The sequence below is a fragment of the Indicator indicator genome, chromosome 3 (genome assembly GCF_027791375.1).
Source record: "Indicator indicator isolate 239-I01 chromosome 3, UM_Iind_1.1, whole genome shotgun sequence".
In the NCBI taxonomy this organism is placed as follows: Eukaryota; Metazoa; Chordata; class Aves; order Piciformes; family Indicatoridae; genus Indicator; species Indicator indicator.
In genome coordinates this window covers 46,355,170-46,368,678 of record NC_072012.1, presented here as the reverse complement: position 1 = coordinate 46,368,678, position 13,509 = coordinate 46,355,170, and positions in this window count along the sequence as shown.

The following is a 13,509-nucleotide window of genomic DNA, read 5'->3' as shown; positions in this document are numbered from 1 at the left end:
AGCTGGAAGTGGGGAGATTCAGACTGGATGTGAGGAAGTTTTTCCCCATGAGAGTGGTGAGAGCCTGGAATGGGTTGTCCAGGGAGGTGGTTGAGGCCCCAGCCCTGGAGGTGTTTCAGGCCAGGCGGGATGAGGCTCTGGCCAGCCTGATGTAGTGAGGTGTCCCTGTCCATGGCAGGGGGGTTGAAACTGGCTGATCCTTGTGGTCCCTTCCAACCCTGACTGATTCTATGATTCTATGATTCTAAGTTCAACCTATCACCCAGCACCTCATGACTAACTCAACCATGGCTTCAAGTGCCACATCCAATCCTTTTTAGAACGCCTCCAGGGATGGTGACTCCACCACCTCCCTGGGCAGCACATTCCCATGGCAGATCATTCTTTCTGGGAAAAACTTTCTCCTCCCCTTGAGCCTAAACTTCTCCCTGGCACAACTTGAGACTGTGTCCTCTTGTTCTGGTGCTGGTTGCCTGGGAGAAGAGACCAACCCCCACCTGGCTACAACCTCCCTTCAGGTAGTTGTAGACAGCAATGAGGTCTCCCCTGAGCCTCCTCTTCTCCATGCTAAACACCCCCAGCTCCCTCAGCCTCTCCTCATAGGGCTTTCTTCATATTATTTTGATTTCTACAGCAAATAAAGACTAATTGAAGGGGATATTTAGCTGCAGGATATTATGGTGCCACAGTGCTTCCTCTGTTGGCTGTGGAAACAGACAGTAAGGAAAAGTTTCTACATGGTTGTGATGCCATAGTTAAGGGGAGAAGCAAGAGACCTATTGCTTATTGTTTATGCTAAACCAACCCTGTCTAGCCTAAACTGCAGTCAAGGATGTGTAACCAGGGAGATGGAGTTAATTATGAAACAAAGAATAGTGTTATATATCCTATAATCTATAAAATATCCAAGCCAGTTGCATCTAAAGAGGAGAAGGAGCAGTTTGACCTGGAACATTGTGGGCCACAACCCCCTGAGACCACCAAAAATGATGACTGAAGGTGAAAAAGTCAGGCACAAGGAAGAGAGGTTTCATGTCAAATGATGACGCCTGGAAATGATTTAGATATTTTAGCATGTCTAATGATTATGTAACATTTAGATCTATATAACCAGAAGCTTAAAGCAAGTTTGTTATGCAGGGTAGGTGGAGCTATGTGCATCTGGCACTGCAATCAAGAATGCCATTGACATGAGCCAACAGTGTGAGCTTGCAGCCCAGAAGGCCAATCCTATCCTAGGCTGCATCAAAAGAAGCATGGCCAGCAGGTCAAGAGAGGTGATTCTGCCACTTTATTCTGCTCTGGTGAGACCTTATCTGGAGTACTGTCTGGAGCCCTCAACACAGGAAGGACATGGAACTGGTGGAACAGGTCCAGAGGGAGCCACAAAAATGATCAGGGGGTTGGAGCACCTCTGCTACAAGGACAGGCTGAGGGAGCTGGGGGTGTTCAGCCTGGAGAAGACTCCTGGGAGACCTAAGAGCAACCTTCTAGTACCTGAAGGGGGTCTACAAGAATGCTGCAGAGGGACTGTTTACAAATGACTGTAGTGATGGGACAAGGACAATGGCTGGAAATGAGAGCAGAGCAGATTTAGATTGGGTGTTAGGAGCAAGTTCTTTAGCACAAGGGTGGTGAAACACTGGAACAGGTCATCCAGGGAGGCAGTTGAGGCCCCATGCCTGGAGATCTTCAAGATCAGGCTTGACAAGGCTCTGAGCAATCTGAGGATGCCTCTGGTCATTGCAGGGGGTTGGACTAGCTGACCTTTGGAGGTCCCTTCCAACCCAAACCATGCTATGATTCTAAGGTTGTATGATTCATGTATCTAGCATAATTATAGCAAATCAGATAGCCTACTTCCATGCATGATTGTCTGATCTGGTCCTGAAATCCATATTGCTGTGACCTGGGTGGATATATATTATAAACAAGACCTTTTCTGTGCATTGAAAAAGGCAGAAGGGAAAAGCAGATACGCTGTGCTAAAACGTTTTTTGATGCCTTATTATCACCTTTCAGCAGTGTGTGAAGAAACAGAATGTTTGCACCATGTCCCAAGGCATTTCTTCATGTGAAAGGAGGAGCTGACATTTATTGTGAAAAGTAGTCTTTATTTAGATTGAGAGAGTGTTAAAATATCTGAAGCACGGTGCTTGTAAACCTGATTTCTGTTCACTTAAGCACTTCAATGCTTTTCTCTGCTAAAGGTGCATCTGCCCCTTTGAGGCTACTGAAAGTCTGTCTGACTCATCTCCTTAGCTAAACTTTTACCAGTAAAATGTAATTGGCAACAGATGTGAAAGAAAGAGGATTTCTCAGATCCACTGTTACAGCTAGCCATTGAGACTGACAATATAGAAAGCTGAAGCTTAACTAAAACAGTGTAGTTCTGCATGAGCAGGTGGAAGGATGTGGGGCAAACAGGGAAAAGATCAAATAAATGGACAAAAATTCTTTTCCCAGCATAATAGGTAGAGAAACACACAAGCACACACTTGTATGTGAAGGCACTGCACAACAATGTCCTCTGCCACATCTCTATGGAATTGTGTCTCACCACAAGAAGATCTTTGCAGGAACATCACTTGATTTTTTTTTATCTGACTGAAAAATGAATCATAGAATCCCAGAATGGCCTTAGAGATCACAGAATCACAGAAACATTCAGGTTGGAAAAGACCCTCAGGATCACCAAGTCCAACCCAGAACCCTACTCTACAAGGCTCACCCCTAAACCACAGCCCCAAGCACCACAGCCAAACCATCTTGAAACGCATCCAGGCTTGGGCACTCCACCACCTCCCTGGGCAGCACATTCCAATGCCTGAACACTCTTGCTGTGAAAAAAATGTCCCTAATGTCCAGTCTAAACCTACCCAGTGGCAGCTTGAGGCCATTCCCTCTTGTTCTATCACTAATTACCTGGGAGAAGAGACCAGCACCAACCTCTCTGCAGTGTCCTTTCAGGTAATTGTAGAGAGCAATGAGGTCTTCCCTAAGCCTCCTCTTTTCCAAACTAACCATCCCCAGCTCCTTCAGTCTCTCTTCATCAGATTTATTCTCCAGGCCCTTCCCCAGCTTCCTTGCCCTCCTCTGCACTCCAGCACCTCCACATCTCTCTTGTATTGAGGTGCCCAATCATGTGCTCTAACCTCACTGCTCAAAGCCTCATCCAACCTGGCCTTCAACACGCCCAGGGAGGAGGCATTCAGAGCCTCCCTAGGCAGCCTGTTCCAGAGTGCCACCACCCTCATACTGAGGAGCTTCTTCCTAAGCTCCAGCTTGTTTCATGGTAGTTTTGTAATTCTTTCTGTGTGTTAGCAGAGCTGACCAAAATGATGACCTGTCATAGCTCCTCTTGTCTAAGGTGCTTGCTGTACCAGTGGGTGGTAGCCTGGTGATCACCTTCCAACGTTCACAAAAACCAATTCCATGTCCTGTCACTGGGCTTGAACTGAACAATCTGGAATTGGACAAGATGAGAAGATGTGATCCACAGAGAAATGTCACTCTAAGACAGCAGTAGACATACAAAACCCCTCATGCATTGCAAAAGTGGAAGGCAGCCTTCTGGAAGCTGGAGTGGATGATTGGATAAAAAAAGAGCAAAGGTGACTCTAACAGATGGAGTAAATTGGCTGCTATTAAAGCCAAGCAAAGAAAACAAGGACGGGGAGAGAGAGGTAATGTGTTGCTCCTCACATAACATAAACTTCTTTAAAAAAGCAGCTTAAAGTTGCTTTTGTTCTGATACTGAGTACAGCAAGCTTATGTCTGTCCTCTTCCAGGAAAAAGAAGCAGCAGGCTCTTACCTGTCCTCCTGGGATTACAGAAATGAGACTTGTGAGAACTGGCATTTCAGTTTTCCTAGTGAAGGTGGAAGTGCACAAGCCAGAGTCTAATTCTGGCTTTTGTGAGAAGAGTAACAAATACACAAGAGTCCTACTGCACTCTTTTTATTTTTTTTTTAACTCTTTTTATTTTTTTTAACTCTTTCTATTTTTTTTAGTCTCTAGAAATGTGGCCCATTCTAAATCACAGGAAATCAGTCCTCTGCAATTCCTTAAAAAAAAAAACACACACATACAAAAAAAAAAAAAAAAAAACCAAAGAAACCAAACCAAACATCCCAGCTGTTGCATGGATGTGCAAAAGCAGAGTTACTACAGAGTAGAAAGTGCTTGAAATTTGATGTGAAGGAATACAAAAGACATTAAGAGTAGAAGACACCATATGGGTCAGTGAGTTCAATCCCTCACAGTTCTAACCTGGCAAGCAGTCCTCACACCTGTGTGTACCTGTCTGAAAGTCAGATCATAGAATAACAGGATGGTTTGATCTGCAAGAGACCTCCAAAGGTCATCTACAACCCCCTCCAACCCCCCTGCAGTGAGCAGGAACATCCTCCACTAGATGAGGTTGCTCAGAGCCTTGTTGAGCCTGAACTTGAACAGATATGGGGCCTCAACTACCTCCCTGGGCAACTTGTTCCATTGTTCCACCACTCTCATAGTAAAGAGCCTGTTCCTAACACTCAATCTAAATCTCCTCTGATTTCAAACCATTGCCCCTCCTCCTATGACTACAAGCCTTTGTAAAAAGTCCCTCTCTAGCCTTCTTGGAGGCCCTTTTCATATACTAGAAGGCTGCTATTAGGTCTCTCTGGAACCTTCCCCAGGCTGAACAACCTTAGCTCCCTCAGCCTGTCCTCATAGTCCAGCCCCCTGATCATTTTTGTGACCCTCCTCTGGACCCACCTAAGATAGTTAGGCAGACTTCTTGCATGACTAATGAAGAGAGAAGCACTTCAAGCTGCCTTAGGGATCAACTATCTATAATCAATCTAACTTGGACTAGACACTTCAGATGTTACAACGATGCCAGGTGAGTCTTGGTTTGAGCTTTTAATGAGTCATAGAAGTTTCTCCCAACACAATGATCATCATCATATAAAAAATTATGGTGATGGAAGGTCTAGTGAAGAAGTAATCACTTTACTGGTCCTGGTATCGGTGTCTTAGAAAATATTTGTCCAGTGCCATGTGAAGTATTCATTCAGTGAATGCTTGAGAGAACCATCAAAGGTTTAGGAGATCTTTTGGAAATTGAAAGGGAAGAGAAAAAAAATCTAAGATTAAATGTATGGACATAAATTACAATTTCAGCAGATTCTTTGCATTCATTGAATCACAAATGAGATTCTCAGATCTGATAGGAAATACTAGGACGTGGTTCTGAATGTGTTATTTATCCACAGCTAAAGATGGCCTTGAAGACAATTTACATAACAAAGTGTTAAACAAAAGTAATAAAAATAATAGTTGAGTAAGGAAGAATTATTCAAGATTAAATCTCTCTTCCAAAGGCTATATCCTGTGAAACTGATATGACCACAGAGTGATTAAGAGCAAGCTTCTTTACATGCCTGTCTGGAAATTTTTGTCACTGATACAAATGCCAGGAAAGCTTTCTTTAAAAGAGAAGCTGACTTAGAGTGTGTGACAGGATATTACAGAATCACTCAATAACTGTCAGGGTTGGAAAGGACATCAAGAATCCAGTTCCAACCCCCCTGCCATGAGCAGGGACACCTCATATCAGATCACGTTGCTCAGAGACACATCCAGCCTGGCCATAAAAACCTCCAGGGATGAGGCTTCCACCACCTCCCTGGGCAACCTGTTCCAGTGTCTCACCACCCTCATGGGGAAGAATTTCTTCCTTACAGCCAATCTGAATCTACCCACTTCTAGTTTTGTGCAATCCCCTCTAGTCCTATCACTACCTGACACCCTAAAAAGTCCCTCCCCAGCTTTCTTGTAGGCTCCCTTCAGATACTGGAAGGCCACAATAAGATCTCCAATGCATGCATTGCAACATCCAAATCTTGATTCAATATCTTTATTGAATGTGCTGAAGATTATGTGCTTTGAGTAATCTATCTGTATGAGCAAGCTACTATCCTTTCTTCAGTTTATCTTTGTTACCAGTGACAGGATTATTGCTTTCTTTTTTATTTTACCCGTTGTCCATTTATCCTGGGCAAAGCATGAGTCTAAAAAAAGATCAACTTTAGATTTGTAACTCTATTACTAGCAAAAAAAAAAAAAAATAGAAGATTCCACCTCACCATTTGTAACTCTATTACAAGCAAAAAATATAGAAGAATTCACCTCACCATAACTTCTTTCCAGTGAGGGTGACAGAGCACTGGAACAGGCTGCCCAGGGGGGTTGTGGAGTCTCCTTCTCTGGAGACTTTCCAACCCCACCTGGATGCATTCCTGTGCAGACTACCCTAAGTGATGCTGCTCTGGCAGGGGGGTTGGACCTGATGATCTCTTGAGGTCCCTTCCAACCTCTGATATACTGTGAGACTGTGAAAAAAAGTGTTATTGATGTTTTGGACTAGCAACCACAATTGTCACAGGATCACAGGATGTTAGGGGTTGGAAAGGACCTCTGGAGATCTTTGTGTCCAACCCCCCTGTGCCAGAGCAGGACCATAGAATCCAGCACAGGTCACACAGGAACACATCCAGATGAGTCTGGAAAGTCTCCAGAGAAGGAGACTCCACAACCTTTCTGTTCCAGTGCTCTGTGACCCTTACAATAAAGAAGTTCTTCCTCATTTTGAGGTGGAACCTCCTGTGCTGTAGTTTACATCCATTGCCCCTTGTCCTTGTCCTGTTTTCCTTTTGGCAGTGTGAATGTTGCTGATCTTTTTTTATCATATTTTATTACACTATCAGTAAGAATTTATTTAATCTTGGAACGGGAGACTGGAGCTCTAAAATTTGCACCTGTATTCCAATTTTTCATATATTGTTGTCAGATGTATATACTCTTTCTTCAAATATTTAACAAGAAGGGAGATAATGGTGAGCTGGTGAATATTCTGGATATAAAGACAGAAAGAGAAGACAAGGATGAAAGAAAGTAAAAGAAAGAGAGAGACACTCTAAGGATGATTCTCTTTAACTGGTTTTACATCAAACAAGTAACCAATGCAGTGTCTTAGACCTTATCATTGCAACCAGACACTATTTGACCTGTTGTAAAGTGTCAAGGGTTGGGATTGCACTGCCTAGTAAATGAGTGAGAGATGCTCTCCCTTCTCAAAAGGGAAGAGAAAGGGAATAAGGGAAAGAGAGGTGTGAATAGAAAAAAAAACCTACCCAGCTGTAATGAAAACAATAATAAAATGAAATATCTGCAAACACATTAAAAACCAACATCAAACCCTACCCACTGGTGGAAATTATGTCACTAACACCACTGATGGTGTGGCAGAATGCTCAGACTGGATTCAGATGGGATTCAGGAGATGGAACTGGATTCAGAAACTCATGGATGAGAATCAAAGGACAGAAAGAGTCCTTCTCAGACATTGGCCCTTGAAGAAGAGAACTTCATCCTCATGTTTACTCAAATTTATCACAGTCTCACAGTATCACAGAGGTTGGAAGGGACCTCAAGAGATCATCAGGTCCAACCCCCCTGCCAGAGCAGCATCACTTATGGTAGTCTGCACAGGAATGCATCCAGGTGGGTTTGGAAAGTCTCCAGAGAAGGAGATTCCACAACCCCCCTGGACAGCCTGTTCCAGTGCTCTGTCACCCTCACTGGAAAGAAGTTTCTCCTCATGTTGAGATGAAATCTATGTTCAAGTTTGTATCCCTTGTTCCTTGTCTTATCACTGTGCACCACCCACAAGAGCCTGGCCCCCTCCACTTGACACCCACCCCTCAGCTATTGATAGACATTGATCAGATCCCCTCTCAGCCTTCTCTTCTCCAGACTAAACAGCCCCAGGGCTCTCAGCCTCTCTTCATAGGGAAGATACCAAATATGATGTACATTTAATGGAAGCTGGGGAGGGACTTTTTAGGGTGTCAGGCAGTGACAGGACTAGGGGGAATGAAATAAAGCTGGAAGTGGGGAGATTCAGACTGGATGTGAGGAAGAAGTTCTTCCCCATGAGAGTGGTGAGAGCCTGGAATGGGTTGTCCAGGGAGGTGGTCGAGGCCCCATCCCTGGAGGTGTTTAAGGCCAGGCTGGATGAGGCTCTGGCCAGCCTGATGTAGTGTGAGGTGTCCCTGCCCATGGCAGGGGGGTTGGAACCAAATGATCCTTGTGGTCCCTTCCAACCCTGACTGATTCTATGATTCTCTGAATACCTCTTTGGTCAGTTTAGGGTGTCCTATCCTTTCTGCTTCTCCCTGCAGGTGTGGTATTTTGCTCTGCACCCCCAATGTGGTACACAAGACTTAGCAGTGACCTTGACCTGCATACCAGTCTCTGGTACTCACCATAAACACTGAGTGTTGTCACTACTATGAGCATACACTGCTGTGCATGTCAGAAAGTGCAGTTACTCAGAGGAGACTGAGCTGAAGAGTTTGCAGTCTCAGGCAGTGTGTAAACCATAAACAGCCACTTCAAAATGATTGGTGTATTTTTTTAGGAGCAAATTCATTGCTCTAACAATGTTTCAGGCCCATTTTCAAGTGTGAAGAAAGCTATGAGCAAACTGTAGAAGTTTTCATGACTCTTGTGCTCCATCAGATACCCAATCCATGGAGAACACTTAATTTTAACAGACTAAAAATGAATTTTATCTCATTTTATTGTGTGGGGTTTTTTTTTTTGTGTGTTTTTTTGTTTTGTTTTTTTCTTTTTTTTTGGTTGGTTGATTTGTTTGGGATTTTTTTTTTTTTAGTTTTTGGTTTTTTGTTGTTGTTTGGGTTTTTTTTTAGCTGAGGGAGATTCTTACTGTGAACTTGAAGAGATTATTAGCAGCACAAGAAGTTTTTGTAAAGGACAGAGCATGTACCCATCACATCAGCCTGTTTGCAAGCCAGGGTAATGATTAGCTGCTGTTCATGAGCAGTGATCTCATGATGATCTGCGTGGTCTGGAACACCTCTCCTATGAGGACAGACTGAGGGTGCTGGGGTTGAAGAGAAGGCTCCAGAAAGACCTAACAGCAGCCTTCCAGTACCTGATGGAGGCCTACAAGAAGACTGCAGAGGGACTGTTTGCAAACAGGATGAGAGACAATGGTTTGAAATGAGAGGAGAGGAGATTTAGATTGGATGTTAGCAACAAATTCTTTAGCATCAGGGTGGTGGAACACTGAAAAAAGGTTGCCCAGGGTGGTAGTTGAGGTCCCATCCCTGGAGACATTGAAGTTCAGGTCTGAGCAGGCTCTGAGCAACCTGATCTAGTGGAGGGTGTCCCTGCTGACTGTAAGAGGGTTGGACTAGATGACCTTTGGAGGTTCCTTCCAACCCAAACCATTCCCTGATTCTATGATTATCAGTGAGGAGATAGCTGAGGAGGCAGCAGTCAACAGGGCAGAGAATAATTTGGCAAGAGTGCAGATGACAGGGCTGGGAGTTTGGGCTGCTTGGGACCCAAGTGCAGAATATCTGTTTTAATTACATTTAGCTTCTGAGACTTTGTCTTTCACAGGAAGAGAAGATAATTAGAAAGCAGTCCTGCTCCAGGCTTGAAGCTTACTTTTCACAGCCACACAGCTGAGGGTGGAGTGTCAGGACTTGTGTTAAGCATCATATTCCCAGGGGCCCCAAGCTCAGCCTCTGGAACTTAAGGATTAGCAAGTTGGACCCTTTCACTTGTGAATACTTATTAAGGCATTGCCTGGAGACATGTAGTAATAAAGCATAGGCAACAGCATTATCTTTTGCTTTTTAAGTTTTTCCTTTGTTAAAACCAGTAACCTACAGCTCCCATTCAGTTTAGATGATGAAATAAGTGTTTTGCAATAGAAGAAAAATCACTGTATTTTCAGATGAGAATATGAAGATTTTAACTGGGAACCCTTCAGGACGTTTTTTTTCTTTCACTTGTAAGCACCTCAATGTCTACATAAACAGATTCCAATTCAATATCACAATACTTGGAGACGAAGAGTAAGAATCTAGAATAAGGCTTGAAGCATAGCTGCCTTCCAGTACCTGAAGGGATCCTGCAGGAAGGCTGGAGAGGGACTTTTCCTAAGGGTGTCTAGCAACAGGACAAGGGGAAATGGTTTGAAGCTGAGGGAGAGCAGGGTTAGACTGGATCTTAGGAAGAAATTCTTCAGTATGAAGGTGGTGAGACTATGAAACAGGCTGCCCAGGGAGGTTGTGGATGCCTCCTTCCTGGGGGTGTTGAAGGCCAGGCTGGATGAGGCTTTGAGCAGCCAAGTCTAATTGAGAGGCATCCCTGCTCATGGTGGGGAGGTTGGAATAGATGATTTCTAAGGTCCCTTCCAAGCTAAGCCATTCTATGATTCCATGATTATGAGCCACATAACCCCCTGCCACCAATACCTCTTACAAGAAAATCCCATACCCTGTAGGAGCCTCAAAATTCACTGTTTCTACAGAGTTAGTTGATGGAGGTGCTGGGGATGCTGATGTGTCTTCATGCACACTGTCACATGTTAGCTGAAATAATTCTTTCAGCATCCTTGGGAATCTTCCTGCACTGAAGCCAAGGCTCACCTTTAACCCAAAGTTAAATCTTCCCTGAGCTGATGTCAAAGCATTCAGAACATTCAAGAGATAGATCATGATACCTAAACACAGCTTAACTGCTTACTTTGGAGTGCCCAGGATTGCACACTTAATGCTCCAGAAGTGTGGATCAGTAACACAGGTGAGGCAGAGAGAAAAATGCAACCTAGCAAACTCTGCTAAGAAGAAATAGATGAAAAGGATGCAGTTAGGAATCATTGCTGAAGTGGAATCAAAAATACTAAAAATCTTTGCTTTTTTTAAAAATACCTGCAGGGGGTATCTTCTACTCAGTCTTTTGAAAAGAAAGATATCTGCCATCTGAAACGATAACAAACAGACTAGAAGGAAAGGTACTTTACTACTGAAGAATTTCCCTTTGGATTTAGGTATAGAGTGGGAAAAGGCTTTACTGCTATGGGTTTTTTTGCAATATACCACCATCTGGTGGAAGACAGAGAGAAAGGCAAAGCTTTTGAGCAGAGTTCTGTCCTGGTAAGTCGAAAGCTTTAGTTTCTTAGTATTGGTTGACTTCAATGGGCTCTTAATGTTTTAGTGTACCACAGCACTCAAAACCATGTGGAAGTTCCACAGGATTCTATTCAGCTTCTTTACTACACAGCTGGAATACTCCATCCAGTTTTGGGCTCCTCAGTTCAAGAGGGACAGAGACCTGCTGGAGAGAATCCAACAGAGAGCCATGAGGATGATTAGGGGACTTGAGCATCTCCCTGTGAAGAGAGACTGAGAGCCCTGGGGCTGTTTAGCCTGGAGAAGAGAAGGCTGAGAGGGGATCTGATCAATGTCTATCAATATCTGAGGGGTGGGTGTCAAGTGGAGGGGGCCAGGCTCTTTTGGGTGGTGCACAGTGATAAGATAAGGAATACTGGATGCAAACTTGAACATAGAAGGTGACAGATCCCTGGAACAGGCTGTCCAGGGGGGTTGTGGAGTCTCCTTCTCTGGAGACTTTCCAAACCCACCTGGATGCATTCCTGTGTGAACAACCCAAAGTGATCCTGCTCTGGCAGGGGGGTTGGACCTGATGATCTCTGGAGGTACCTTCCAACCTCTGATACACTCTGAGACTGTGATACTTCAAACAGTTATTTCGTTTTAAGTTTGTTTTTGTTTTTTTTTTTAAGGGGCTTAAGGATATTCTTAAAACTGAACACAAACACACACACACTTAAATATTAATAGAAGATACTTCAAAATATTTTGCTAAATATCAAGCAGGATTTGTCACACACATGATAGGCTATTGCTTTATGTTCAAGGTATTGGTAGAATTTGAACTCTTTCTCTTTCAAAAAACAAAAATTGGTAGCAAGATCACAGACTCACAGAATTATTGAGGCTGGGATAGACCTCTGAGATCATCAAGTCCAGCCTATGACCTAACACTACCACATTGACCAGACCATGGCACTAAGTACCACATCCAATCTTGCCTTAAACACCTCCAGTGATGGTGACTCCACCACCTCCCTGGGCAGTCCATTCCAGTGCCCAATCAGCCTTTCCCTCAGGAATTGCTTCCTAACATCCAACCTAACCCTCCCCTGGCACAGCTTCAGGCCATGCCCTCTTGTCCTGTGCCAAGTTGCCTGGGAGCAGAGCCTGACCCCCACCTGACTACAACTTCCCTTCAGGTACTTGTAGAGTGTGATAAGGTCCCCCCTGAGTCCTCCTCTTCTCCAGGCTGAACACCCCCAGCTCCCTCAGCCTTTCCTCATCACTTTCCCTCCAGTCCCTTCCCCACTCTCATTGCTCTCCTCTGGACCTGCTCCAGCCCCTCAAGATCTCTCTTGCAGTGAGTGCCCAGAGCTGCACACAGTGCTGGAGGTGAGGCCTCCCCAGTGCTGAGTACAGGGCAGAATTCCATCCCTGGTGCTGCTGGCCACACTATTCCTGATCCAAGCCAAGATGCCATCAGCCTTCCATGCCCCCTGGGCACACTGCTGGCTCATGCTCAGCTGTTGTCACCTAGCAGTGCCAGGTTCCTCTCTGCCAGGCTGCTCTCCAGCCACTCATCCCCCAGTCTGTAGTGCTGCATGGGGTTGTTGTGGCCAAAGTGTAGGACCCTGCTCTTGCCCTTGTTAAGCCTCATACTGTCAGCTTCAGCCCACTGACCAATCCTGGCCAGGTCTCTCTGAAGTGTCTTCCTATCTTCAGCAGATCCACACTCCCTCCCAACTTGGTGCCCTCTGTGAATTTACTAATTGTAGACTTGATCCTCTCACCCAACTCATCTGTAAAGATGTTGACTTTGTTTTTCTTTTCATTATCTTGATGCTAATTTTATTGTGGACCTAAATATTCTGCTCTGGATTTGTTTTCCAGCATCCTCACTGTCTTAATTCTTTTTTTTTTTTTTTTTTTATTGCCAGCTGCTAGAGCTTTAAGCTAAATGCTCAAGCACCTCAAAAGTTCACCAATGTGTGTAGAGTCTTCTTTAATTACTTTGAGAGTAGTTTTAGAGCCCACCTTCCTCCACTGCTTAAACAAAGGCACTTTACAACAACTGCCCCTCTTGTACTCAGTAGAAGGTTCCCCTTTGATTTCTAGAAAGCCAGAGGGAATGGAGCTGGCAAGAGAAGTCCTTTGATGGTGTAGAGCTGCTGATCCTTTCTAGTGTGCCATGGAGGAAGAGATCACAGAATCACAGAAACAGTCAGGATGGAAAAGACCCTCAGGATCATTAAGTCCAACCCACAACCCTACTCTACAAGGGTCACCCCTAAACCAGAGCCCCAAGCACCACATCCAAACCACCTTGAAACACATCCAGGCTTGGGGACTCCACCACCTCCCTGGGCAGCACATTCCAATCCCTGAACACCCTTTCCATGAAAGAACTGTTCCTAATATAGAATCTAAACCTATCCAGTGACAGCTTGAGGCCATTCCCTCTTGTTAACTGTGAGAAGAGACCAGCACCAACCTCTCCACAACCTCCTTTCAGGTAGTTGTAGAGA